The sequence below is a fragment of the Numida meleagris genome, chromosome 10 (assembly GCF_002078875.1).
Source record: "Numida meleagris isolate 19003 breed g44 Domestic line chromosome 10, NumMel1.0, whole genome shotgun sequence".
NCBI lineage: Eukaryota > Metazoa > Chordata > Aves > Galliformes > Numididae > Numida > Numida meleagris.
In genome coordinates this window covers 3350249-3375793 of record NC_034418.1, presented here as the reverse complement: position 1 = coordinate 3375793, position 25545 = coordinate 3350249, and the positions used below count along the sequence as shown (strand labels likewise).

Below are 25545 nucleotides of genomic sequence, written 5' to 3'. Positions count from 1 at the left end.
TCACCTATTTATTATAGACAGAGGCACAGTATATTATATAGCATACACAGCAACACAAATTATGGCCCAGATCTCAGTAAGCCTTTCAGGTGAGTTTTGGTAGAGAAAATTGGAGTTTTGCTGTTTTAGTGAGTAAACTTCACCCACATCTCCTTGCCAGGGACTTGTCACTTAAGTATCCTTGGATCTTTCCTCACTTTAGACCTAAAAGCAGAAAAATTGTCCAGATTTAGCAAAGCATACACCAAGAAAAACTAAATCATAGTTTAATTGGGTGCCTATGCTAGATACTTGGCAACACATCGACAAATCTGAGGTCTGAATCTTCAACATCTATACACATCATGAAATCATTCTGCCAGCAGTATGGAGTGAAAAGTGGCTATAAAACGCTCCCATATCACAAAGATAATAGCTCACAGCACAGCAGGTACTAAATTCAGTATTAACTACTTATTGCACAGGGGGAACAGGCTAAAAATATCTTTTAAAGAGGAACAGCATGTTTCCAGCCCCATACCGGCACACGGCTGCAAGTCAGCTCACTTACAGATCTAAGACAATCAGGCAGGAATGGGATGAAGTAAGCCATCTCCAATCATAAGGAGTAACCTCAAAAGTAGTTATGAGAAGGGAGGGCATAGGAGGTAATCTCAGGTAATCTTCAAGAAAGATTGGGAATATTTATTTCCATTCAGCACAGAAAGAGACCGCAGTACGGGCACCTGAACTGGATGGGAGGGTGCATTCACAGTAGAGTGTGCACATGTATACTTTCTCCTGGATTTGGACCCCAGCCCCATGCAGACTCAGCCACATCCCTGCAATTAGACAGTGGAAATAATCCTTTCTGACCCCAGTGAAGCTATGGCGCATGCAAATCTTTGAGGCCAGGCTGTGATCTGCTTGCTGGCACGCTCATCTCATTCCTGGAGATGTGGGAGTGGGAACTAGGAGACTTGGAAAGGACAATTAAAATTCTCCATAGTCAAAAGGCCTACTTTGTTGCTTGCAATTGCTGGAATTACTGTGGAAACATCTCAGCTGAAGAGCAGCCGGCCCCACAGCAGCTGGCTCTCCCAAGCCCCAAGCAGTGAGGCTGAAGCTCATGGCGTGCTCTGGGCACTGAGTCCCGCTTGCTGGAGCACCGTGAGCTTGGGGACATGGCTGCAGCTATGCACACCCTGCTGCTGCCCCAGGTATCTGGGAACTCCTCAGCTCAGAGGAGACGGATGTGGTCTCTAGACAGATGACTCCTTAATATGAATAATATACATGCACCCGTTTATAGCAGGTGTTTAACCCGCAAGGGCTTTTCTGGCCAGTGGAAATTCTATCGCATTCTTTCTTCCTTGTCACCGTTACAATACTTTTAAATGTTGTTTTTTCCTTCGCCCGTTAAAAGGAAAACATTTCTCAGAAACAGTAGTGGGCTGTTAGGGCTATAAAACAAGTTTGCACAGGCATGTAACACGTTGAGTTGCAAGACACGACAGAGCGTGTTTTATGGGGCAATTAATACTTGCCTTGGGAGCGCTGTGAGCTAAGAAGCACCATCAAACACACCCTGGTACATCCGAATGTAACTTGTAAGGCTGCATTTTGAGCCTTGGAAAATAATTGTGAATTAGTTGCTGATTTTTAACCTGCACTGGTTGAAGAGCAGCGCCTTCCCCAGGAGCCATGCTCAGCGCCAAGGGCAGGCAAGAGAACCAGCAGCAGACTGGCCTCACCTCCAACCCAGCCGCATCCCAAAAGCATCTCAGTGCAGGGCAACATCCATCTGCCAGGAACTGCAGCGCTGAACAACACATCATCACAACACAGAGCAGGAAAGTTGTAGCAACAGATTGACTGGCAAAGCACAAGGACCGTGTTCCTCCCCACATGTATTACAATGGGAGAAAGACAAATGAAGTGATAAGGTTGAGTTGCCAATGCCAGGTCTGCATAAGCAGCTCAGAGCTGGATCCTCACCTGGTGTAAATCAGCACCATCCTACAAAACTCATATTTACCTTGGAACTAATGTTCTGGGCTGTCACGCCTAGAGTCACGACCCTCACATACTAGTGTTTTAGACTGATCCTCCAGAGCTGTTAAAAAAAAAACTATTTTTTTCTTGGATTTCCTTTAAATTCTTGGATTGCATCTAAGTCTCTGCTAGTCTTATTTTTTGAAATCTAAAGTTTTGTTTTTTTTTTTAAATCTTTTTAATACAATGGTTCTTTAAAGCATTAGAAACAAGTATTAGAAGGCCTTTGATATGAGAAAACACACTACACTGTTTCCAACATTTCATCAAATGCAAAGAATTTTTCCCTTTAAAAGACGATTTGATGAGTATGAGAGGCAATACAAAAATGTTAATGTGCCAGTTGTAGCCATACCTACCAGTTTTAAGTTAACCAAGCCCTTCCCTAACTTGGTATTTTAGCAGGGACCTTACATTTGAAGTGAAGGTGGTTTGCAATGTAGTTCTATAACACTTTTCAGCAGCTCTAATTTCTTGTCTGGTTGCGAGAATGTCCTGCAGCATGTATTACTGCAAATGCTCTTATGCCAAAAGAAGTAGATACAGAGGTGCAAAAACAAAGGACCCGCACATAAGAATTGCTTTGTTTCTCTCTTAAATTGGAGATTTAATACCACCAATTCCACTTTTGAAAGGAACAATTGGGAGAAGCTGCTACTAACATTTCTTAGTTTTTTTCTCTTATCGAAGCAGCCTTAAAAATAGAGACTGCTGACTTGCTTCACGGCTGCGTTCATGACTCGGTTTGTAAACTACGATGTGTGCATATGTGACAGCTCCTGATACCTTCATTTTTTTCTGTCACATACTTCAGGAAAAGTTTCCTAAGAGCTCCTTGCAACTCTGACCTATCACGCTACATGCAAGTAGCTGTACAGCTCATTAAAGTACAGCAAAGCAAACAAAAAGCGAAAGTACATTTTATATTACTGTGTCAGTCCATAAAAGTGAGGTCTACTTTTCCAAAGAGAATAAGGTGAGTAGGGTTTGGGGACCTCAGCACCTCCCAGTTCCCACCATGATGCCAGTGGGCAGACTTCCCAGGGAAGTCTCTCCCAAGATTGGCTATCCTTTCAGTACTTAAAATTCAGTATTGACCAGCTATTCTTGCTTATTTCTATGGAACTTTTATTGATGTTTGAGACATTCTCTTTAGAAAATGCACCAAGGGGTACTATTACAGTAGCACAGGCAGAACTTTAAATGTGGCAGGGTCTCTTACGCTAAGTTCTCTCAATATCCACTTGAAGATAGGATGCTAGAGATGTTTGCTCTTAGTCATTTTATTTAACCAGTCCCCACCTTTATCTTATTTGAGGCCTGTACACTGACCTCTACAAGTAATAGCAAGGTTACGAAGACAGCAAGAGCTCCCAAATATAGGTATTTATCTCCATTAATCTGCCAGAACTGCTCACTAATCACGGTCCCGTTAAATAGATGTCAGAGAACATCAATTTCTTTGATTTCTGAGATCCAATTAAAACATAAGAAGTAGGCATAACAATTACAGTACTTTACATAATAACTTCGCATCTCCATTCCTCCTGTATCCTATTAAACATTTTAGCACCTATTAGGGATGACACACTGTGTACTAAGGAGGTCAAAAACTTAAAGGAATCCATCCAGAAGTCCAAGAGTACTGAAAACACTGGTGGCATTTGACATAATTTATAGTGCTAAAGAGCTGGGGAACAGGAAAAGGTTGATGTAGTAATAACATTAGCAGGAACTATACAGTCCATGCAAGGCAGCGCTAAATAAAGTGCCAATCAATAGCTCTTTTATTAGCAGGTACAATCAATGTACAGCAGGCAGGCCTGGCCAATTAAGCTTATCGACTGACCAGAGAGTAGCAGGAAGCATTCTTTCCTCGGTTTTGTTTTCCTTTCTGTAAGTGAGCAACGAGTTCCAGTTTTATCACTGGATTCCCACCAAGGCATCTCCAGGAGTTCCTGTGGAGTGGAAGCGCTGACAAAAAGCAGGCTAGAGCTATCTTGGTATCCTTTAACCTAGGGTCAGCCACCAGAGCCAACGTAGTCAAGGGTCACTTACAAAGTAACTTCTTTTTCCTAGTGACTGTATGAAGTAAAAATGTTGTTCGAGATGAAGGGGAGAGAACTGGTAAGGGAAAAAAGCACAGCCACCTAGCAAGGCTTAACTATTAACAGTCCTGAGAGACCTACGGAAATTAAGCCTATCTGTTTCCATTTCATGTATTCAGTGCACAAACTCGGTAAAATTCCAAGTGTAGAGAAACTTGAGTTACTTTTCTTGGAAGAAAAAACACCAAAACTACAGCTTCAGTAAAAATTAAACTGAATTTCCCTCTCACATTGTAAAGACTGCTGAAAATAACAAGGGCTTTACTATACAGCTGTGACAGATGCAAATAGGATACTTATCCCCAGTACCCCCCTCTCCCTCCCTACTCTGATCTCCTCTTCCTCTGTTATCTCTTTCAAAAGGAAAATGCTCGAAGACCCGATAAGCTGTGGGTTCTCAGTGTGCTCAAATAAACACTGTGCAGTGGTCACAAAAAAGAAAACACGTTGTAGGAACAAACGGTAAAGATTATGTTTTACGAAGACTCACATCCAAAATTAGCAGCCCCGATACCAGTTTCCCACTGATGGAAACTGGCTGGGATGGCTGGGGCCTGGCCTCCCAGCAGGCAGCACACAGCATCCATCCATCCCTGCAGTTGGGCAAGCTACATCAGTCTGCTCCTCCAGGGTTTGATCCTCCGGCTTGTTATTGGAAGTCAGTGAATACAGCCTAGTTCACCAGGCTTATAGCCCTCAAGGTCTGGCACATTCAGAGCTTCAGTTATTAACACCTTAAAAAATGCTGGGGGAGGAAGGGCGTTCTCAGCATGTTTGACCACAGGCAGATGGGCCCTGCAGGATAGGTCAGTCTTCAGCTTCATATCAAGCAGCTCCCTCAGCTGTATCCAATTCAGAAAATATTTTAGCAATCTGCAAAAGCTGCCTTAAGTGTCAAACAATCCACCACTAAAGCTACGGGGGAAGTATCCCACTTGTTATATTTATTCTGTTTGCTGGCATTATTTGCTCGCAGATGATAACATATAAGCCTAAAGAAAGCAAATCAAATAACTTCACGTCCTATCTAAGCATCACAAGCCCAGTCTTACCTGATGCAACTCAGAACAGCTCAGACTGCATCAACCGCACCGGGTGTTGTACAATCCTGCTTTTAGCGCATGGCCTCTGCTAAAATTCATTGTAGACCACATGGGCATGAGTTTTCTTCACAAGAGAAGCCAGCCTAGCAGTAACCCAGCTTTGTTCACCTACCTTCATAAGACATGAAATTCCGTAACTCTTGGCCCACTGTATTACGTCAATGAAACACAAAGCGCCGCGAAGTGAGAGACAAAAACAAAGCAGATATTTCATCGAACCATGGAATCAAATGGATTGGAAGGGACCTCTGGAGATCCCCAGGCCAAGCTCACTGCTAAAGCACGTTCCCCACAGCAGGTTGCACAGGAAAGCATCCAGGCAGGTTTGGAATATCTCAAGAGGAGATCCCACAACCTCTCTGGGCAGCTAATTCCAGTTTCCATTTGGCTTTCTTACATGGCAGTTCACAGAAGGTGATGGAAGACAGCACTAACAACCATAAGCAGTATAAAGGAACTGAATTTTTCAGAAGCATTTCGCACTCAGCCCTATGGTTCAGCTTTCCATGAGCTCAGAGGCCACAGGGCTTCCAAAAAAAGTAAATCACTTGCTTTTGGTTGAGGAAATGACTTAAAGACAAACTGAGAAACAGTCTCAGCGATTTTGTTCAAAAAACAGAATTTTGTTCAAGATCCTCTTCTTTAATCCCGTGTGGCTACCAGGCTCAAAGAGTTCAGCTCACCTTTCAGATAGAGGTGGTTTGCTCTCTGATGTGCTTCTGCAAGTGACAATTCAGGCCCACATTCTGCTCCAAAACAAGGACTAATTGACTGTCTCACTGCTTTAAGTCAAGCACAGCCCACACTCAGTGGAAAGCTTATAATCACTATTCAGCTCATCTGAGCATGGCTTTACTTCAGCGTTGCACTGTGCACATCCAAGCACTACAATACAAACCTAGACAACTATCTCTGGAAAGCCACAGGAGCAGGGGACAGCTGGCTCCAAACTTTACCCACCTTTCAGAGCTGCCCAGTGCTGCTTCCTTCTTGCTCAGCACGTGGTCACATCGCTGGTGGAGGCGTCCAGCCAAGCCACTTCACAGCATCATTTTCCACTGCTGCTCCCTCCTGTCCTCAGAGGTGGAGCTCATTCCTCTGTGAGTGTATCTGCAATGCAGAAGACAACCTTCAGTTGGGTTGAATGTCTAAACTAAGCTGAATCGAGATAAAATAAGCCAGAAGGCTTTGTCAAGGCAAAGCTTCCAATGAGATGCGTGGGAACTTCTGTCTTCCAAGTTTTTGAAAAAAATCACACCTTGAGGTCTTGGTGTGCTGCTAGTCTTTTGAGGCTCCAAGGATGAGCAAGTTATGACTCAAACTACCAGGACGGTCATCCTGGTGCTCCCTCGTAAATTTACAGGTTAGTCAGGGCTCTTCGTTTGTGGCAGTGTTGTTTGGTTACAAACCCCATCCTAAATATTGAACTAGAAAGAAGTTAACCTTCTCTGCTGAGTGGGAGGAATCAGTTTTGGTGGCAAGCAAGGCTTGGTAACATTACTGAGCAAGTGGGAGTTGAAGACATATCTCAGGTTTGGGGAGGGGGCTAACATATATCACATACCAGCACCAGAAACATCTTCAGAACTCCAATTTAGAAATCAGCCCCTTTGCCAAGGGGCAGCAAGTTCTAAGATGCAGGACTACATCTTTCCACTCAGCACGTTCTCAACTAAAATCCCCAAAGCAAAAGCAGGACACGTGCTATAAATAAATCCCACTTGGTTGCTCAGCAAAATCACTTTGAAATTCCCTTTTTATGAATCCATTTTAGTAGAGGGAAGAGAACCAAGAAGCCAAAGTTTCCCATGAAGACCCTCATGTGAGCACAGAGGTGGAGCCCATGGAGAACTCCTCATGCTCCCTGTGCCTCTTTTCCCATTGTGTTCCTTTCTCAATCATGCAACAGATGGCAGCAGATTGTTTTTTAAACATTTTCTGATTTCAATTTTTCATGTGCCATTTGAATCTAGCACAATACCATTCTCTAGCAAAGCAGACGTTATGTTAAGTCTAATTACCAAAGGCTGAAGCTCAGCAAGCAATCAATCATTTAGTGACATGCTCATGCTTTCACTGATTTGAAAAAATATTTTTTTGTGGCTATTGAAAAAAGAAAAACTGTCAGAGACAAAAACAGAGTCACTTACTCCGCAGTACATCAAAATATCAAGACTGTAGGGAGATGAGTGAAGAATGTTCATTTGTTTTCTCTGAAACCAAACCCAACTCCTTGGCACATGAGCCTGGAAGTCACATCAGATGCCTTTTATTGTAAATAATCTTTCTGCTGAGGTTTGCATTATAATTAAGGGTGATTTGAACTGTCACAAAACTGGCATTCCTAAACTACTTTTCTTAAGAATCAAAGTTCTTTAGTTTTCCTTACTTCCCCTCTTTTCTTTTCCTTTATTTTACTTTATTTTTTACTGCCAGATAAGTGCTCCAGCAGCCGCATTCCTGGGGAACACTGACATCCAGTGGAGAGCTGGGGTCATCCCCAGAGCCACTGAACTGGACCCCAAGTCAGCAGCTGGGAGAGCAGCGCCCCAGGAGCCCACCAGCCACAGGTTGCACTGCGAACCAAGCCAAGCCTCAGTAACAGCCTGGCTGACCTTGAGCCACAACGGTTATTTTGTCTTCTGCATTCTCATTAAGGTGATCACATTTCTACCCCTCTTATTTCTAGTGGTTTACTCGTGAAGCTCAGATGTGGGTTGGTTTCTTTTTTTTTTTTTTTTTGGTTGAGAAAATGTTGAAAGAAAAACCACTTATATCCACTGATTAGCAAATACACCATGCTTGCATCTGTTTTTTTCAGCGATACAGGATGATACGGCTTGTGTGTTTGGACAGCATTGTATTTCCAGTGATAGCAGAGAGTCAACGATTAACATTGTTTTCCTTGGGAGAAACAGAGCCTCTAAGGTCACTCATGTTATCACCTAGCATAGAGGCATCTGATAGCACCAGCTGGCTCCAACCACCACGGGGATGTGCTTGAGAGCTGGCTCAGTAAAAACCTACCTAAAGTCAAACATGCAGCCTGGTCTAGGAATTGGGTCCATAAAGCCCACGCTGAGATGTGACCATCTCCTGCTCCTTGGTAACAGCATCAATTTCCAGGAGTTCTCATTTTAAGACACTGCTTTGGCAGGAGCATAAGGGATACAGTAACAGTGAATGGCTACGAGAATCACAGTGCTGGTAACATTGCCTCCAAACCAGAGTAAGTAACATCTGAAGAAAGAAAACAGTTGTACTGCAAGCTACAAAACAAAAACTGTTTCATACGGAAACATTTGAGGTTTCTAAATTGGTTTTCAATCCAGACTGCAATCCAGGATGCAGCTTCAGAACATTACATCCTTCCATCCCCACGTGTGGCACATCCACCCCATCATAGCCACAAGCTCAACCACAAGCCTGATCTCAGAGGGACTGGGTTTTCCCAGTCCCACAGAGAGAACTGGAACCTGGGACACTCACATCCCAGGCGCTCTCCCCATGGCTGCTATGAATGACCAGCCCCAGCTTGCTCTCTCCTTTACCCTAGATCTGACATTCATCAGGCAGATTCATTTTTCATTAAGATTGTTTCATCACAACATTTCCAAAGAAGTCTTTGATCAGAAGTTACCAGCTACCTCCATTGGCTGTACTAACCTTCTGGCCAATAAGCCACACCATGCTCCATTTCACAACACATAGTTTTAAACCAACTCCAAAAGGTTTTTGTAAAGTTCCTACAGATTTGCACCAGAATAAATGATATCAAGTTGTTATACGTATTCCTTTGCTTGCAATAACACAAAACAATCCATTTAAAGGGACAATTATCCTTTACATCCTATTCAGTGTGTGCACTCAATCGCATCCATCAGTGCCTTACTATTGAGAGCAGCACCTCAGGGTGGTCAAACCTGAACCTTTGCTTCAGAAGGACTTGAGCACATATTCAAGAACAGCAGCAGGGAATGGAGATGCTCTGCCTTTGGAAGGATGCACCAAGGGCAATGCTAAGGCAAGCCTGTGCTCACATGCTTGCCACAGCTGGGACCAAAGACCATGCCCAACAGGCAACCTTTTTCTAGAGCCTCTGCTTCAAAGGTGAGCATGAGAAACCTGTTCACTTCACTCCTGATAACAAGATTTATAAATCTCCCTAAAGTTCATGCTATTTTAATCTATTTTTCAGAAGTATACATACAGATTGTAGTGCTATTAAAGAAAACGTTCCTTTTTCCCCTGTAGCTAACCGTGTTAGTCCTGTTTTAAGGCAGGATATCTCCTTACTGCCTGTTTGATTTTTGTTACACAGGTTAAGTAAAGAATATTTTTTTAAAAAAAAAAAGTTCTTAATGCATCCTTCCAAAGGAAATAATAGGGAATGGCTCTTGTTTCTACAGCTAGCAAACTATGTGGTTTCTTTTATGAGCTAAATGAAAGGAACATACAGAATAATCATTATGGATTTGTATGAAATTACTAGGTATGGAATGCAGTAAATCCCCAAACAAGCTTTAACTATAGGTTGTAAGATATAATAATCAGGTAAAACTGGAGACTATCCTTTTGTAAGATGCAGTAGAAACCTAATATTTTATCGGAAACCTTGATTTATGTTTAATAGCTCTGCTACCTACTAAAAAAGATCTTGTATTAGCAAATGGGTACAGATCCAGTCCATTAGCTTGGGACAACTGAAAAACTCAAGGGTTTTGTGAACTAATGCAATAAAATATCATTAAACACTGTAGCATGACAAGACAGACAGAAGGTTTGAGTTGAAAGTCAGGAGAAGTGTTTGAAATGAAGTAAAATGTACAATAGATATGTTTAGGTACATCTGGCTTACATTTGCAGTAGGTCGTCAGAGGACCTTAGTGTCTGTGATGTAAATGAATAACAGAGCCCTCAACAATTTAACTGTCATCAGTATAAATGCTTTAACTGGCACAGTAAAGCAAAGCTCTGGGCCTCTTTCTAAATCTCCATAAGCTCCTGGTCTGAATTATAAACTGGGGCTGCATTACCTGAAGATGAAAGCAGCCAGGTCAATTCACTTAAAACCAGAGAATTACCACGGCGAGGCTGTGATGAGCTGCACAGCAGCATGTGTGCGAGTGTGCACTTGGGGTTTCCATGTACAGCCTCATGAAGACAAGAGGAGCATCTGACTGGCTGGGCATTGCAAATCCAGATTTGCAACGGGAAGGAAATGTGTGTTTTCAACAAGTCAGCGTTTCCAAACAGTAAGGCCAAAGATAAACCTCCAGAATTAAGTCTCTGCTAAGAGGAGGAACGCTACTTAAAGGAACAAATAACTCCTATGTGATGTGTTGAGCCCATGGCTTGCAGGCAGCTCCCACCAGGATGCAACTACCACGCTTACAGCCAGGATGATGAGCCTGGCTACACAAGCTCTGCTGTTAGCTTTGGGGCCTTTAACCAGATCTTTTTCTCTCTTCTTGCTCACATTTCCTTACTTATCTTCCGTCAGCCTCGAGATCAGCAATTCTGGGCAGCAGAGGTTATCCCCTGAGTGCTGTATGCGTGTGACACAACAGATGGATTCCAAGGCTCCTAAACCAGACAAAACCCAGATACCACTGCTACGAAGCTTGACGAGTTGGAAATACTGAACAATTCGGCTGGGTAAGGGCAACCAAGCTCAGAAAGCTGCAAAAGCAGACTGAGCACGCTTACTGCGATGTGGCCAAGTTAGCGTCTCGTCACATAACCTTCTGGGCTCAAGATGAAATTATTTCCCTCCCCCTTCAACAATTGCATAGGATGTTCTCCTTTATAGTAAATTCCAAACAAATTAATGGATTCCAACATGCATCATCAAATTTATATTTCCTCTTCCACAGAGTCCTACCCCTGTAAGTAATCCTTAAAATTCGTCATGAAGCTTTCAAAACAATTTATGCAAACAAACATCAAGTGGAGCTATTTGTATTGGCAGCACATTTCACTTAACAACCTACAACAAGGAACAGATGGTCGGAGCTCTGGAAACAGCTACAAAGAGAACAGTAGGAGCAAGTCCATCAGAAGCACTTTTTTCCCTCAATTTTGTGAAGATTACAGACTTGTTCATGTTTATTTCTTTGATTAGGCTGTTATTTTATGTACTCATGAATCCTTCCCTTGCATTTCATGGAATAAATCCCCCAGAAGCACATTCCCCAACTGTGCCTAGTTTACAGAAGTGCTGTTTTATAAACCGAGCTATCTGTTCCTCACTGATCCAGCACGTTCTGAAGTGGTGGGGAAGGAAGCGAAACAACATGCAGATGTTATGACAAATTTAAGGCAAGCATCTTAACAATTCATATTTGTCTTTACCCCTTTGCCCAGCCCTGGGTCTCTGTATTAAAGCAATCAGAAGGAAATGAGCTGCACAGCTGCCTCTATCACACACACCACTTGTACCACTGCTGGTGCTGTAAGCAACAGAATTCTGAAAGACATCAGTGAAACATCATGAAAGTGAAGCAAAAGGGACTCTGATTCCATTTGTGATGGAATTGTAATTCTAATGTTTTCCCCTTGTCAAAATAAGGAAAAAAATTGTTAGAAGCAGAAACACTACTCAACTGTACAGATCTTTTAAAAAGAAGCAAGTCTGTCTCTGATGGCCAGTAATGAGGCACTGCTCATTATTACCACCAACATTAAAAATCGCTGTCAGCTCTACTAGTATCTGTGCTTAGTTCACAGGCTTTTTATCAGTTTATCTGCATGAAGACTCCCCCAGCCCTGGGCTTAATTTGAGCAGAGACAGCAGCCCTGCTGCCCAGCTCAGCCCCCTCACTGCCACACCTCAGGCAAACGCATGCCCTGGTGCTGCACAGGGACCGACATGGGCTGTGATGGTAAAAATGAAAACCAACAAGTCCTTTACTCCCAGAGAGGCCATCATGACGTCCTGAAGCAACAACCACCACAAAAAAATGTTTCTGAAGGGCATTAACCTGGGTAGGGACAGAGGTCAGTTCAGAAGGGGGCGGCTTTGAGAACTGAAACCATGTTAAATCCTGGTGCCGCACAGCCAAGGACAGAGCAGACTGGTCTGACAGCTTAATAGCACCTTTGAGCATCGCAGTAGAATAAACTTTGTTTGACACACCACCATGTAATTTCTGCTCTGCTAACAGTATGAAAGCAGCTGGATAGCAGGATGGCTGCAGAGCTGTTTTCACTGGCTGCCTTGGTGAGCCATGGCACCAGTCCTTACATACCCTGTGCTTCTGCCGTGCCATGTAACACAGCAAAGACTAAAATACTGCTCAGGGACAAACCCAGCACCGCAGAACAACACCCTGCCTTACACAGCACCACAGGTCCCAGTTTTCTCCTTGGGGCAAACTGCAGCTGGATGCAGCAGCAGAAACCCACACAGCCAACATACATACCTTCAACGCAGCATTTCCCAGAGCTCAGCTGCAGGAAAACAAACACACACACAATAAAGCTGAACTAACAGTGCTGCTGAGCAAAAGGCGCTTTGGGGAAATCAGGTGGAGCAGAAAATCTGGACAAGTTTTGTCATGTAGGTATTTCTCTAAAATTTTACTTGTAAATAAAAGTAAAAGTACACATGAAAGCCAGTTTTTCAGAACTTGAGCTATCTGACTGCAGTTTAAACCAATTTGAGTGTAGGTACAACTCTGAGTTCACGATCCGACCCCGTAACATGATATCCAAACCCAACAATCAGCCTGAAGTTCACTTCAGCTTTCTTCATTTGGAGGATTATGACGAAGCGTTTCCTGAGGTACCACACTCTAAGCAGCTAATGGCATGTGACAACCAAGTGCTCTTATGATGACATTCTAGAATTGCAAGCACTTGGCCTCTCTCCTGCGCAGAGCAGTGAGGAGCGGTGCCCATCAGCCTGATGCTGGGGCCATGCTCTTGCTCAGTGACTTTCTTCCTATGGTGCACAGGCAGTCACACAAACAAAGCCATGAGATGAACTCCCAAAGCACCAGGAGATATAGGTGCCCAAGCCCTCTTACATCTCTGGTGCCCACCCCGAGGGGTCTTCAGAGCAGACCACGTAAAATAGCATCATTCAACAACGAGTAAAGTTTTCTGTTTGCTTGAATCTTTCTCCATTTAGTTCCCAAACCTGCATGCATACTGCTGTTTAAATCAGGAGAATAACTTCTGAGCCACTGCAGCCTGAAGAGCCTGCTCTGCTGCTGCGGGCACCAAGCAGGAGGGGTCCCAGCATGCACCCTTTGCTGCAGGACAGTAGCAGCTTCCTGGGGGCAGTTGCACCATCCCAGCATTGCCCAAAGCCCCAACACAGCTGCTGAGGTTCAGTCTGAGTACTGGAGCCAGCACTATTCTCAAAAGCTGTTAAAAAAAAAAAAGAATCAGGATGCTTGTTATTAAGCTTCAAGTTCCCTTCTAGGGAAGAAATGCTGTTTCAGCTGAATTTGGTGGAATTACAGGAGCTGGTTAGGTTAAATGCTGACTGTGTTTCCTGGAGGGCACCTGAGACAATGCCCTGACCCAAATTATTTAATCTTGATCCAGACTTGAACCATTTAATTTTGAGCTTCACAACTCCAGGAAGCAAAAAATGTAACAGAGGCCTGAGAGCTGCTTTCAGGTCTGAGGGCTGGGAAGGGCACCACGACCCAAAGCCCAGAGAGACAAACCTTGACAGAAAGGGCTGCAGAGGGGGCAGGGGCTTCATGCCAGCTTGGCACCAGCTGGCTGCTCTGCACAGCGGTGCAACTTCTGTCAGGAATTTAGCTTCAGGACTCAGGTGAAATTTCTGCTCAAAAATGCAGAAAAGAGGCAAAGGAGCTGCTCTCTGGGCTCCCAGACTGGGGCGGCCTCTGGCATCACAGCCTTGCCCCTGCCACATCATTTACCCCCTGTGCAGCTCTGACTATGAACCCCAGCCTGGCCCTGAGATATTTCCCAATCAAAGCATCATTAAAAAAGTTTCCCCAATTACTTCTGCTCAGGACATTCATTTTTCAGACTGAAGGAAGCCAGCCACGCTTTGTCAATAATAATGAACTTATTAGCCTGGAAAAGATAAAGTATTGATCAACCTACTCACACCTTTCAAGAGCTTGCTGAGTAACAGCATTGGGAAATGAAATTAAAGGAAAATACCTCAACCTTTGCATGAAAGGGATTTAAAGAGTACACACGAAGCATACAAGAGTATTGCTGAACTGCACAGTGCAGCAGCATGCAAAGCTCTTATAGCTCCTCATCCAAAGCTCACCGAGGTACATGAAGCTGCACAGCTGCGTTAGTAGGACCCTGACACCTGCTAATTCACTCAGATGAGAAACAGCATTCATTAATTCAGACCAAAGGGCCCCATACCTCAGCTGGACCCAAGGCAATTTCATATACCTTCCAATTGCTCAGTGCTCTGCTACATGCTTTAAAAAAAAAAAATTGTCTCTGGAGTCAGCTCAGCACAGGACAACTTAGTCTGGGCATTTCACCACCAGCCACACAAGGGAAGGGTCATATGGGCAACAGCAAGAGTAGCACACACATCAGCAGCGTAGTCAGGGCACCTGGCATGGGATGCTGCAGCACGTCCCCAAGAGCACCATCTCCCTGCTGCTGGAGGAGGGCTCAGCAGAGCAGCACTGCCCCGTACCAGCCCCTCAACCCCTGCACAGCCTATTACAGCCCATGTCTAATTACACCTGGGCAGCACAGCACAAGTCCTGGGTACACAGGATGTGTTTCAGCAAGGGACAGTAATTTTCAGCCTTCCCTCTAACGTTTGCTGGGCAATTCCAAAAAAAGCATGTCCTGGAAGGGCAGCTGAGCCCTTCCCATACACTCCTGACCTACACACATGCTTAATATGTTAATTTTTGTTTTGGTTTCAGAACAAAACCTGCCTTTTAAAGAATATTTTAACAGATTTTAAACCAGAAACACTGCACTCCCCTGAGGCATTAAAAAATGCAAACTGAAGACTTCCCATGTGTCGAGGTTATTACTTATTTCCTTCCAAAAACAGAAGAAGTGTTGCAACAGTTGTAATGCTCCAGCTCACTAGGCCAAGAAGATGTTTTCTTTCTGCACACTCATTAACCATAGTGTGGAACTCAATAACTGGTCTAATTTCCTACTTTAAATGTTTTTCTTCCCTCCGGTTTTCATTTTATGTTTTACATTTACATAGAACTACACTCGACCACTTACCTTGAGAGTCTAGATGCTGTCAAAAACAATAAAAGGAAAGGAAAAGTGTCTGAAATCACAGAAGCTTTAGTGTTGAAAATCGTAATTTAATTTCTGTAAATGAATTTAAGCACTCAAAGCTTTCTTTGTCAGCCACAGATGAGAAACTGATAGGCTTTGAAGGCAGGCAATGTTTTTTTAGTCAAACCTCTGAAGTAAATATTTACATTAGATATAATAAGAGATGTTATTTCACACCACAAATTAAATTGCAGCTAGTTATTAAATCTGGTAGAAGGCTAGAGAGCTCCCCGCTCCTGCTGCCCACAATGGGTGCTCTGTCACTGGGCTGGGAGCCCCAGGACAGCTCCCGAGCTCCCTTCCCACCCCCAAGCATCCCTCAAGGTGCTTCCATGGCCTCAGCAGCCCTCACACCAACCCCAGCTGCTGTATGGCACAGGGGCAGTCACCTCACCTGGTTCCAGTGATCCATGTGGATCAGCAGGACTGTGGAACCCACAGTGCTAGCAGGGGCCCAAGGACAGGACCCTCACCCCAGCACCACAGCTGGGAGCAGCCCTGCCCACAGCCCCCATCCTCAGCTCCACCTGCATGCTCACCTCCTGCCAGAGGGCACGGAGCAGGAGTGGGCACAGAGGCTCTTTCCTTTATTTGGAAAGTGGCTATTCGCAAGAAAGTTTCAGAGCACACTGAGGAGCAGGATGACAACACCTCATAAGTGAAAAGATGCTTCATTTTTCCTTTTGCTCTAATAACTATCGAGGGCGCGTCACTCCTCCCATTCTGCCTGCCTTGCTGTGCCTTACTGCATGTACTTAACAAGACTGCTTGTTTAGGCATCCACTGTGCTGTACTTCTAAGGCAAGGTCATTAACTTTGGATGTCTCACCTCACCTTTCATTACTGCACCATTTCTGCCTGCTACCTCGCCGCAGCGTGAGGGCAGCAACCAGCAGACCCAGGGCAGCAGCATTCCTGCACCCGCTTCTCTGGTGCTGGTACAATGCAAAAGTTGCTTTGGCTTGGGTGGGCACATGTCATGCCAAAGCATCTGAAAGGGAAAGGTCTGTCTGCAAGGGGGAGAAGAATTAAACCCTCAGGTATCACCCTAACCCCAGCATGGTAAAGGTTCCCAGGCTGGTTAATGGAGCCAGGCACCTCCCTGAGCATATGCACAGCCACGCAGACCTGGCTTGGGGAGCCAGGGAAGGTACCAAGGTCAGAGGGCTCGTACAGCCTCCTCTCATCCCAAGTGCCACCAATCTGGGAGAACTTGTTAGCAAGATGATGCAATCCCATTAAATTCCAGGAGCACCAGGGAGAGGTGGAAAATAAGGCACGTTCTTACTACTGGCAGGCCACTGTAATATTTTCCTCTGCTCATCAGCGTAATAAAACAGAGGGTAAGGCTCTGCAAACAAAATTAAGCCAGAAACCTAGCTAAAAGGGACTAGGAATAGTACTGCACTTCACCAGATATCCACCAAAGAAGAATACAAACATGTAGTTTCCAGGAAAGAACACAACCACAGTATGCTAACTACAATAAATATTAATTAAATCATTATTAGCAATCAATCTAATTTCTGTCACTTTCTGATATCTTAACTAAAGGCGTATTTGCAATACTATTATAACAAGTTACAGCTCAAGCAATAGAGCTGCTTGCAATAATTCAGAAACATGTACACTTTCATATGAATATATCATGGCTAACTAATGAGATTGCTCATTTCATAACTTCAGTTCCATTTTTATTATTTCATAAAACTGGAAGTCCTTATCCATTTTATGAAAAACACCAAACCTTTGTGAAATTCATTAAATAAGCATAAAAAATTCATTAAACAAGTGAATTGCATTCATGGCTGCTTTGATGCAAATGCCCTTTAAGCAATGTAAAACTCCATATTGATTTAACCTTTCATGTTCTGATATTTTCATGTGGAGATATATATATATATAAATCTTTATTCAAGGAATGAAATTAAGTTCTGATCCCTTGATCTCCAGCCAGGGTGAGGTAGATTGGTCAATTTAAATAGTCGCTGCTGATCAGCAAACAGCTGAGTTTGTACTAAAACAGGGCACTAGTATTCCCGTACCTCCTCGCCAGCAGATAAATACACAGATAAGATCCAGGGCCGAATCAATAGACAAAACTTCAGGCATCCTATAGAAGAGAGGCAACACTCACCCCTGCTGGGCTGCCTATCGCAAGGCCAAAGTGACCTGCTGAAGGGTAGCTACCCATTCCCACTGAAAACTGCAGCAAGCTGCACAGCCAGCAGGCCAGGTTCTGACTCCACCTGCACCCAGGAGCCACACGGTTTTCCCAGGGTTACTCTGCACCCCTTTGCCCAGCAGATGCAATACTTCATTTTCTCATTTTCTGCCTTTGAACTCTGTGGAAACCACAACCCTCTCCAAACTTGAGGCAGATAGAAGGCACCGCAATCCCTAGTCTGGTAGAGTTATTTTCTTCAACGCGTTTACAGTGTGTAGCGCTACACAGGTGGCAATGCGATAAAGACGTTCCCACAGCCAATGCATGCACCCGGTACACAAAATGTGTCTGCTTAGACCTGGAGCTGCCATGGACCTGCAGTCCTCCAGCCATCCCCAAACCTTCGTTGATGGGAAGCAGCCATTTCCTCAGAGGGTTTGTAACAGTCTGACTGCAGCAAGCCAGGCAGAGGTGGAAGGACAGCGACCATGCACAGACACAGCCATGCCTACAGCTGGGATTTGTGCTCATCCCACCATGAAGGTACCAGCTTGGACAGCAATGAGCAAACTCACCACACTGAGCCTCACTGCAGCCCCAGGAAATCAATAGGACTTCAAGGGGATTCAAATGATGTGGTTAAATACCGTATCAAACGCTGCTGAACCGGGCCTGAGGTGCTCAGGTGCCAGAGGAGCAGAGCTCGGTGCCATCTCTTGATGCTCCCGCACCACGTCCCCTGCAGCCCTGCTGCCCTCCTTCCAGGTGCCTCTGCAGGATGTGTCCTTCTCCTCAGGCTCATTGAGATCCAGCAAACTGAGCCAGGAACAACTATTTCCATTTATAACCATTTAAATTATAAACAATAAATTTTACACACCAAAACAGGTCTTTAATCCTCATATTTCTCTCCAAAATACACCCAGACATCCTAATTCTCAGTTGGCTCAGCCAAACAAAACAAATTAAGTCTCTAGCCCAAGTTTTCCAGGAGTTAAAAATGAGCCCCAAAGCATTAAAATAAATTTTAAAAAGAAAATTACAGCTAACATATTCAAAGCATCATCACTTTTAAAGGCCTCCTCAATTTTTACCCAACTTCCCAGAAAAACACTGCTTCAAAAGGAAAGCAGAGGGTTTTTCAGAGAAAGACAGAGTGGCATCCAAAGAAGCTTTGTAGAAGGGACCCAGCCTCTAGCACACAGGCAGCTGGCAAGGCTGCCCTGCAGCAGGGAGGAAGGAGGGCACAGCCCAGCCACCTCCGTGCCTCCCAGCCTCACCCTACTGCAGAAGAGCCCAGGACGGGCAGCTGCCAGCCAACCAGCCCCAGAGAGCGCCCGGAGCCCTTCAACTTCATCATTAGGTTTTAGTTCAGGCTGCCCCTGGCACCACAGGACAACGATAGGGCCCATGGGGACCCTGCAGGTCCAGGAGCTGTGGGAGGGCACATTCCCAGCACAACAAAAACCTGGAACTGGCTTTGTCATAATTGTAGAAGGAGGGGAAAAAAAGTGATAAAAACCTAAGGAGCTTTTTCCATGATTACTAATTTAACATACAAACTATGTTTTATTGATAGTTCCAATAGCAAATATGCCTTCCGCACAGACTACAGCTGATGCCTAAAATAAGATGTGCAAGAAGAGAACCTTGTGCCTAAGGCTTTTTTTTTTTTTTTTTTTTTAGGGTAATACGCTATGAGAGCTCAAACAAGTCAAGCAGGAGATGTTCAGTAGGGAAGCGCTGGGCATGGCTGCCCATGTGCTCCCAGGCCCCACATGCTGCTGTGACCACGCGTTGGGTCACCAGTCAGGGTCCCAGTTAAATAAACTCTTGGTGCAACAGCACACCAACTTGTAACATTTGGCTCTGTACGTGTTATTAGAAATGGAGGTATAGACTCCAGAGAGTCCGCAGCACAAACATAGCTCATTTGTCTGGAGCAATATTATTTGGCAGGGAAGTAAAAATTAATACTGTATGTTTTGGAAAGAAAAATGATTTTCCCTAGATCTCACACATAAATAAATGAGGCACATGGAAGAGAAGGCACAGAGCAGCTCGAGGGTAGTGGGGCCACTGCAGCTGAGAATGTGGCCTGGGGGCTCCCCATGGCCCCACACTACAGTGTTACCTCCATTGGGCTGTGCTGCTGCCTGTCACCCAGCACAGCTCCCTTCCCAAGCACATGCTGCCCCATCAGCTGTCAGTGGAAAACTTACAGCAGCTGCAAATAACCACAGTGCTGTTAATGTGTAAACATAGCTTTCTGCAGCCTCTTCCTTGCATTTAAATCAGTTTCACTTGAGGAAAAAAAAATTATGTTTGTTTTAGCGAGGCTAACCAGTCAGTGATGTGTTTGGCTGGGAACTTGTTATGTTTTGCTACTTTATCATGTTGCTATTTCCATGTTCAAAGGCTAGTTAAATTATTTACACTACACTTCATATATTGTGTACAACACTTGCCTTGAAAAGAACAGCAACTGCAGAGCTGAGATCCTTGAGCCCATGCTTTGGAATGCAGTGCTGCACCTCTCGGGCGCAGGAAGCCCCAGCAGCAGCACTCCCCAGCTGGAGGGCCACATGGAAACAGATTTAATTCTTTAGGATATTAGAGGACGTGAGGTATAAGGGGAACAAACTGAGTGCTAGCTCTGCAATAGAAGCCGGCTGCAACTGAAGTCACCATGACATCATTATACGTAGGTCACTCCAAAAGTAACATCTCTTATTTTACCCATGGAAACTACAACAGATACAAGGAGCACAATGACACTATTTAATAGCGCGCATTGTCAGCTACAAAACATTTTTCAATGTAGTCAGCACCACCAGCTCCGCATTTCCACCAATGATAAACAAGAGACTGCATGCTGTGCTCATATAAACCTGCACCAGCAGAGGTGATCCACTGTCATTGTCACCACAGCTGAAACGCACCACCCACCTCCTCACTGTGCCCACATCCACTGGTTGGTCTCCATAAACGCCCAGCAAGCATCAATGAATGTCAGTGGGTGCCATTTCTGGCACACATGTAGGCGACAAGGTTCAGTTTCTACTGCCATACCACCAACATCTGCCTCTGACACCAGGGGCCAAAGTAATAAAATTGCTCATCAGCAACCAAACTGGACACAGAAGTCAGGCAGCCAGTTCTCCTTGCCAAGTATCAATGCTCTACAGCCTTAGCACTCATCCCAGTCTGAGGCCTCATCAGCACAGTGCACTCAACAGCATCATTTGCAAGAGCTAAAATAATTTGCGCTAGTAAGGCACTGACCCACGTAGTCTCTAATGACCTCTTAGCTTTGGCAATACTCTGCACCACTGTCGAGTCACCTGAAGTTGGGTTTTCCAGCAGAAGACCCTACATCAGATGGAGGACAACATGGTAACCCAATCACAAGGCTCAGAGTTTCACTCCATGTAAATTCATTCCAATTATATAAACTGCCAAATTAAGAAATGAGGTATTTAAAAACAAAGGGGTTATAACAGAGCCACAAATACACAAACAAACATCACAGAAATTCGTAATTCCATTTCTTGCCTTGCTTGCCTATTGAAGTGCCATATGCTGCTGCAAGCGCTGTAAAAATATCATAATAAGATCGTAATTATAAGGTTTGTTGAATTATAGAGTAAACAAACCACTTATTTACATTTAAATACAAACACTGGTAATTGAAATGTCACATGCTTCTCTGTTCTCGGCTCCAGGAAAATAGTTATCTGCTGACAGCTTGACGTGCCTCTCACCAGCAGCCCAGATCCATGATGCTATCCGTGTCAGCCCCTGCTTGCTTGTGTTATTCCATTTCTACCTTCCAGCCCCGGGGCTCAGCACCATGGTGCCAAGGGGCAGTACACAGCTGGCAGTCAGCGATCCCAGGGGCTGACACGGGAGAAGCCCCACAATAGCTTTGAGAAACCAATTTTAAGATTGGTTTAAGATTCATTGAAGTGATGCAAAATCCAACCACAGATGCAATGATACCAATCAGGTCTTGTTATGAGCCCAGCTCAGACTGAAGGTGAGCACAAATCTAGAGGGCCTAGAAGCCAGAGTCAGCTCTGCATAAGCACAAGAGACATACCAGAATTTTGTACATAGTTTCTGCTCCCACATACTTTATTTCTGGTAGCTCCCCACACCTGGATTGAGTCACAGCCTTGCCCCAAGACTGCTGCTCCCCTGTCTCATGTGGAAGCCAAGGTTGGGGGGGGGGGGGGGAGGGTGTGGAATGTACCAGCTTGGGTTAATAGCCTCATACTTCAGCATGAGTTAATGGTGAAGCTTGCAGTTAGCAACAGCAGCTCTAGGCTAATGCTAAACCAGAGGATCTCAGTCACCTGCTCTGCTTCCCTGCACCTTCCCCAAAACACTCCCCTTCTTCTGGTTTAATAATTAAATGTCCCAAGGAAAAACAACTCAGAATGCAGACAGGTGCCTGGAGTTCTGCGAGAACAAGCACCACTCACAGGGAAACACAAGAGAAGAAACTGCTCTGGGGCAATCACAGCTCAAGAGAAATTCCAAAACCCAATGGCAAGATGGGCTGCGTGGCTGGAGTGACAGCAGTACCTCTGCACTGGGCCAGCATCATGAGATGCAACAATCACTTCCTTTGTAGAATATACGTTAAAATTATTAGGGGAAAAGTGCTAATAACAAGGACAACATTTCCATAATTCCACTCTGTTGTAGGCCCTGGCTTCATACCAACCTAACAGTGGCAGCACCCTGCCACTGAGACCGGGCAAAGATCTCCCCTGCTGGGTTTGGGACCATGCAGATGCAACACCACAGTGCATTAATGACCAGGTCTGGTTCATGCAGGATCCTAGCTTTTGTGCTTTTTGGATCTCTTGGGTATCAAAGATCTTCCCAGCAACACTCAAGTGGATCCTAAAGACCCCAACAACACAGCTCCATTTCTTCACCATGCTGCAGATTGGGCTGGAAGAGCAAAGGAGGGACAAATCAGCAGCACAAGAGCAAACTCACCTGATTCTGTCTAAAATAAATAAAATGCCATCCTACAATACTGTGGGGCCTTGCTTCCTACACCAGTGCAAGACATCTCCTCTACAGCTCACATACTGTGCTTACAAACATGTTTTTTTGTTTGTTTTTAATCCAAGCTTTAGATCCTGCCCCAGCAGCCGCCCAACCCACTCCCAGAACCACAGTAGGCAGCAGTGGGAAGGCACCAGGCCCAGTCCTGGCTCCAGCAGGGCCACCTGAGCAGGCTGCTGCCACACTGCAAACCAATGGCATTAGACCCCGTCACTCCACAGACCACACAACTTCTCACAAAGGGGAAGAGACAGAGAAGAGCACCCCTTCCCTAGGAACTGCTAAAACAGGCAGAAAACACCTTCACATTAACCTCTCCCCTGAAAATAAGAAGTATAGCACATTCCCATCTTTGTTTCATTTTTGGATACTTTGCTTCATATCCTCTTTATAAATCATGAAGAATTCATAGGTGGATAACGGACTGAGAATAATGTGTGTGCGTATATAAAAATACATCAGCCAGCACAAGTCAAGACGAGGATAAACTCTTCCCCAGCACAGTAAATTAACAACTAAAGTAGTAAGTCAAATTAAAAATAACAACAACCAAGCCATATTGTTTGATATATAAAACTGTTCCCAGAGGCTCTGGTGAGCAGCCATCACAAGAAGCTTCACCACATTGTTGTCTGTGCAGCCTTCCCACTCAGTACAAGAAGAACACTTGAGGGAGTTTTCCCTGTGTCTCCAGAGGAGAACACACACAGTGTCACTCCTGCCTCTCCCCAAGCTGACACAGCACCACAGCACTCCCCAGCCAAGGAAGGCAGCAGCCCCTACCCTGGCTTCAAGCCCTCAGGAGGCATTCTCCACCTCCACTCCCAGGATGCACCCCAGGAACAGAGACACCCACCTTGAGCAGCCCATCTAAGAACCGCATGGTCCCACACTACTGCCTCCTAGCCCAAGTGCACCAACCCCTCCCCCCCCCAATCCAGCCCTCCTACAGGGTCTCCTCCCTTCTCCAACAGAGGTGGAATTGCCCTCACCTGAGGGCAATCTGCAGTTCAAGTGGCCTGGACCCACCTGTGGCTGCAATCACCCACATCACAGCTGCATGTAAACCTTATTTACAAAATCCACAGGGAAAACCCAGGCTCTTCTTTCTTAATTTTTGAGGACGAAAACAATCTTCTTTGGAAAACGCGAGTGCCATTGCTCTGGCATTGTGACCACCTCTGACACACAGTGCAGAGCAACCTCACGCACAAGTGATAAAGCTCTCAAAGCGTGGCCAAAGCTTTTATGTAACTCCACCTGGGTGACCACTTCACTCCTCCATAGATTCTCTACTGCTTTTTTTTCTTTCTTGTTTTTCTTCTAAAGCTCACCTGAAGACGCTATCGCTGCTGAGGTGTACGACCAAGGAACCCCAACCCCACTGGTGATGCAGGGAAGCCATTGGCCCACAGACACAGCGGGCTGCCAGGAATGAAACCACACAGAGGGCTCAGAAATTGTGCCCACAGATAGAGCTTTTAGAAAGGTCACTGCTGATTGTTGCTTCCTATTGGTCATAATGAACCACCTCAGTTTGAAAGTCACTTTGGGAAAACCAGCACCTTTGTATGAGTTGGACTGGCTGGAATAACTTTGAACTGTTACTCAACTCCTCTGAAATTTCTTTCATGGGATTGAAGGTTTTTCTCATATCAAATTATCTGGATTTCTCATGGATTATGCATTTCTCCAAAACTCGCTATTTGCAGATTAAAGAGAGAGAGGAAAGTTAGAAAGGACACAATAGAAAAAAGATCAGTAAAGAAAAATATTTTAAATATTAATGACCAAGGGGGAAATGGAAACACATTAAAGGCAAATGTGAGAGCTTTTAAATATGTTATTAAAATTGATTTATAAATGAGACTCTTCTTTAACCAAGCGCTTCAGCCTTCACTGCTTATTTCCTTCTGCTGTCTCTCCAAGCATTGGTGTCACCACCCAAAGCCCATGCATCAAGGAAAGATATCTGCAAAATAATTAGGCTGGCAATGACTGCGTGCTGTTCAAACGGGAAAACATCACCCTGTTTGGCTCCTCGGAGAGGAGGTGAAACGCTGCCTGCCACCAGCCACTGCAAGAGTACACGAAGGGCAGCACCCCGTGCCCCAGCGCTGCTCAGCACCAGCCCCAGGGGGAGCAGAGCAGGCAGGGCAGGGACCTGGCACGCCCACAGATGCAAGCACCTATTGGTTACAAAGGTAGAAAGAGACGTTTCCCGTTTTTATCCTCCTTGATGGACACAGCAGCAGATGCGCATTGCACAAACCATTCGATTAGCGTACCCCAAATAGTGGAAATTATCCTTGAAAGGAATAAATCTGTATAAATGCAGAGAAAGCACTGGTATATATTTAACAAATTAGTCTCTCTATATTTAATGTTCATATAGATGGGCAAAATGCTTTATTTTAGTGCTGCTATCTGCCATAAACCACCATAACGTTAGAGGTGAAAACTCCAAACAGAAATATAAAACATCACCGAGAACCACAGAGCTCGTAAGTTTGATTTTGTGGTGAGAATGGTCCACAGAACTCATTCTGAATGTGCTCGTAAGATCCTTTTTATAGCAGGTTATGAATCATCACATGATATCTTTAAATGGATGATCAATACTATATTTTCCCATAAAACGTTTGGTTTGAAATCCGATTTTAAGTGCATTAGAGTTTTTGTGCACTGAATGAGTGAGTGTCATAATAAATTGTCATCAGATACGAAAGAAATATAGCTTAGATTAATTGCCATATTTATTTATGAGTCTATAAAA

General features: G+C 44.6%; 1 long non-coding RNA gene across 1 annotated transcript; it reads right to left on the bottom strand.

Annotated features, from left to right (window-relative positions):
* Window positions 1-23711, bottom strand: LOC110404304. Its single transcript, XR_002442150.1, has 3 exons — window positions 23626-23711; window positions 6206-6355; window positions 1-204 (listed from the first exon to the last, which is right to left on the bottom strand). It is a non-coding gene; the product is annotated as an uncharacterized LOC110404304 (long non-coding RNA).